Raw genomic sequence first — 4,966 nt, forward strand, 5'->3', positions numbered from 1 at the left:
AGGGTATGTTTGGTATGTACCGCGATGCCAGTGGGTCAAGTGATCACCTGGATCCTCTGCTGTTCATTCAAATATACAGATTGATGAGCTTTTATTCACTCGTTAAACCACCGAAAGGATCGAACGTCGAAGGAATTGAGATGTTTGACACACTGCTTGATTCCAAGGATGTTGATTTGAAAGCAAAAACAAATCAACTAGAATGGAGGAACACTTTGGAAAAAATCATCGAACGAGGAGAAAATCACCCCAGAGAATATGATTTAAGAGATGCTCACGATTATAATGTACAGAGCGCAAATGAGTACGCCCAAGCATACTTCTCTGGGTTTGTTGCTCACAAAATAAAAGATTGGACGTCTTGCTCAGAGTGTCTTTCGTCGGCGTGTAAGAGTGAAGGGGATTGTGAGAGAGACAGGAGAATAAAGTTACTCACCAACGGCTACTTAAAGTTCCCGTCGGACACTTTATTCAATCTCTTGATCGCTATTGAAAGAGCAATCCTCAAAACAATTGGTGGCGAGGAGCTGAATTGCTATTCTTTCCAGCAAATAGCAGAGAATATCCTCGCCGAGAGTTTCCCGTTCGTCGGATGTGAAGAACATAAGGGAGCGTTGACAAAAAGGGTGATTCACTATTATACATTAAGCAGAGCACACATTCTCAGCAAAGCTTATAATAAAATATATGATGAAAAGAAACTGGAGATGCAGAAACATCGAAAACAATCGAAACTTGGTGGAGGATCTAGAAAAAATAATAAGGACGATAGATAAAAAGACTGAATAAAGTTGTTGTTAAAAAATAAAATATATATAATTTTATCTGAGGAAAATTTCATTTATTTTGACAAATCCAATATTTACAAACATTTAATGTACAATTAAGCTGCTTTGAGGAAGCTATTATTAATTTCATTTCAAAAATTTATGTGCTTTGAAAAACAGAGAGTTTATCAATACAATTCAGACTTTCAACAACATCTCTCACTGATTCCGGCTCAGGTATTAGCCACTTTAAATGCTTTTGTTTAAAATATATCTCTCCGTTCATGTTCGAATCAATGATCATATTCAATTTTATAGTAAAATCTTTCTCTGCTTTAGCAAATAGTATGCGGTGATCTTGCGCAACAAATCCCCAAGCTTCATGTGGCAATTGAATGAGTTTTGCATTCTTTCGTAGATATTGAAACAGGCAATTTTTGCATGTCTTTGCAATCCTGTAGTCGCCGTGTATTTCGCAACCCGCTTTTACGAATCTTTCCTCAATCTCTTCTCGATATTTGCCCATGGTTGCACCAATTATTTTTCCAGACTCAGTGCTCTATGCAAAATAAAAATTCAATTAATCATGTTTCACAATACGAAATATTTTATTTTGTTTTATCGCTTGTTTTATCAAAAAAAGGTTTCCTATGTGAACTTCGTCGTTCCTAAGTATAGTATATTATTGATTAATACTTACAACTCCAAAATTAAATTCAGTGTTTACATTTACAGTTTGCCAAGATCCCAAGCTTATGTTCTTGGTTATGTTGCACGACGCTCCGAAATCCAGCGTAGTTCATGAATTGGCCGACGACAATTACCGCGAACAGCGCCCATGAAATGCGACCATATTTTGACTCACCCCCACCACTGGAGTTTGGTCTCCTGGTCTCTAGTCTTCTTGGATATACTATTCAAATTTGATTGGATCCTATCAGCATTGTTTCTCAATTCGGAAGGGATATAAGAATATGCTTTCTTTTTTAGTAAAAAATTATGTAGGATACAAGTATACGTAATTAATTCTACTTTTTCTACTGAGAGTGGTATAGTATTCAGAAGAATAGGAAATCTATTAGTCATAATGCCAAAGGCATTTTCTAACGTTCTACGTGCTCTACTCAGTCTATAGTTAAAAATTTTTTTTTCATTAGTAAAAGCGCGTCCAGGATATGGTTTCATTATGTTTGTCTTAAGAGGGAAAGCATCATCTGCTATAATTACATATGGTACGTTAACATCGTATCCAGGCAAAGAGGATGGCAAAGGAAGATTTAATTTTCCACAGTATAATTGTGCAGCCAAAGAACTTTCTCGGAATATAGAAGCATCGTGCATGCGACCATTTCTTCCTACATCCACAAATATGTAATTGTATTCAGCATCTACAAGAGCAAGAAGGACTATGCTGTCTTTTTCTTTATAATTTCTGTATATAGAACCTGCTTTTCTTGGTGGTCGAAAATTAATATGTTTTCCATCTAATGAGCCTATATAATGCGGAAATTGCCACAATGTATTAAATTTCTCTGCCAAAACTTGCCATTCTATTGGATTAGATGGGCAACTGAAAACTTTATTTTCAAGTATTTCTACAATAGCTCTTAATGTCTCAGATATTAATTTGGATAATATATTAGGAGCGATTCGTACTGAATACGACAAATCCTGGAATGAATTTCCTGTGGCAAGATATCGCAAAGTAACACTTAATCGGTCTCGGGCAGGGATAGCTTCCCTCATTACAGTGTTTTTCTTTTCAATTAGAGGTGCAACAACATGTAATAGCTCCTGAAGCACAAGTTGTTCCATGCGTAAATAATTTTGGAAAGAGCTTGGATCTTCAATACTACAACATAAATAACATATAACTTTAAAATAAAATCAAAGACTAATAAATTAAAAGGTAAATTCAAATACATAAGTCATCGATATTAAAAATGAATTGAAATATGTTCATATATATATATATATATATATATACATACATATGCATATATTACAAACCTCAGTTCTTTATGCAGCATTGTTAAAGTATTGCAAATTGTGTTTCTACGTTGCAGCCAATATCTGGCCCAAATCCTTCTTTTATGTTGCTGCTTTCGTCTTTCCCTTTCTACAATAAGGAGAAGAGTAATTGCAGCTAATTTTCGTCTTCTTTCAGCTTCCATTAGATCAAGAAAATATTGCCTGCAAATATTATTTTATATAAAATATAAGTTCTTTCACTAATTTTTATAGAGTTTAATAAAATATTATATATGCGGCTATATATAGTTACAATTAAAATGTAATTAAAAATCATTGTTTATTAATTATGGAAGAATTAATAAAATTTAAAAAATTTTTAATTTTATAAGATTAAAAAATGTTTTATTCTTTTAATTTTTTAAATTAATTATATATATATATATATATTCAATTAATATTTACCATAAATATAAATAAAATACATAATTACTTATATATTTAAATTTTTTCTTTATAATTACCTTATTATTATTTATATTTTTTGTGTTTCTGTCGTCTTTTGCGTAATATCGTCTGCTGCTAGCAAAACACCACGTAATGAAAATAGCACCAAACCTATTACTAAAAACTAGTATGTTAGCACGTACAATAGCACGCAGCACATAACATTTCAAGTTACATAGCCAGTATGACTGCTAGTAAAATGTCTCGCATACGATCTAGTACGAAAAATCGTACCGTGTGCCGTAGGCTAATAAAGCCACACTTTTTGTGTCAGCGTGGTACTTGACTGGGCGCGCTAGATCGCGACGGTAATGTGCTTATCGGTCATTGGCTCGCGTATCGTGCCTCAATTGTCACGCATGTAGTGGGGTGGCACTCCTGTCGATCCTGTATCGAGCAGGATCTAACATCTACCTCGCTCTCTTCGTGTGCAACTGTGGCCTGAGGCGGATCTCTTCGTGTACGAGCCGAAAACGTGTGCAGTGTCCTTTCCAAAAAGAAAGTGCGCCGAATCTTCAAGAAAGAAGAGATCGCAAGCTGGTAAGATAACTCTTGCTTTTCTGTAAAACGAACTCTCTGTTCGCTCTGAAACCTCGTCTACCGCATTTTCGTGTTTTCGAGTCGTGCCGGCAGCGTGGCCGCCATTAGTGAATTTGATGATTCTCGGCGACATTATTGCTGTTAGAAATTATTTCGAGTGAGCGGAGCGACCGGTCTCAAGCAAGATAAAAGCGACCAGGACTATAGAATCGGCTAGTATAGACTAACTGATTGTGTTCGGCTTCTCGGAGATACGGGACCACGTGAAACACAGGCGAGTCGTCGTGTATCGTCCTTTGTCCGCTTGTGTTGTACATTTTCGCGTGTGCATGTACTTATCTCGTGAAGAATTATGTCGTATTATGTATGTGTCGCAGCTGCGTTCGGTAATTTATTGCCAGTACTGATGATCTATAATATAAGGTGAACTATAGATTTTTTCAGTCTGGTAGTGAATTACTGAACACAGCACATGTAGGTTATTTGTTCGTGTTGTCGCAGAAAAATTTCGCGTTCGTCATTCTGTCGTGCATGTTACGTTATCGTAGAATATGAATGTGATCGGGAAAACTGTCGCGTCCATGATTTCGATCTATTGATTTCTTGATTCCTGGGGCTAGTTTGTCGAAATTTTCTTTACATAAAATATTTCCCTATATAATAAAATATTTTAAGAAAATAATGAAAGTTTTTAATGTGTTAAAAAAGATAAATTTTATTTAAATTTTTATTAAAATTATTGAATTATTGATTTATATACAATATATTATATATATATATATATATATATATATATATACATTGATTATTATTGATTATTAATTGATTACGTATATATTAATTGGCTATATTTATTGGATGTTAATTTATTGAATATTTTAGAAAATAAAAATTAAAAATTTATTTAATATAGTATATCTTTTATAATCGATCAAATGAGTTTAGAAACTTTTATTAAAGTTGATTATAATCTTTAATTTTTTTTATAATAATTATGTTTTTGTAATTTAATTTTAAAATTTTTTCTTGTTAATTTAAATAAAATATATTTTTCTTTAATGTAATAATCTAAATAATTTTTTAATTACTTTTAATTATTTTTAAGGGGGTATGGGTTAATGTGATAAAAAACGAAAGACAATGTATTAATGTATTAATGTAGTTTTACTAAATAGTTTAAG

General features: G+C 33.1%; 1 protein-coding gene across 8 annotated transcripts in view; it reads right to left on the minus strand.

Annotated features, from left to right (window-relative positions):
• The window catches only part of LOC145941602 (uncharacterized), a 296,529-nt gene that overhangs the window by 213,616 nt on the left and 77,947 nt on the right, over nucleotides 1–4,966 (minus strand). The gene's annotated exons all lie outside the window — the stretch shown is intronic.

This window comes from Prenolepis imparis, unplaced genomic scaffold, assembly GCF_030444845.1.
Source record: "Prenolepis imparis isolate NDT839.2.m4 unplaced genomic scaffold, iyPreImpa1.0 SCAF_10, whole genome shotgun sequence".
In the NCBI taxonomy this organism is placed as follows: Eukaryota; Metazoa; Arthropoda; class Insecta; order Hymenoptera; family Formicidae; genus Prenolepis; species Prenolepis imparis.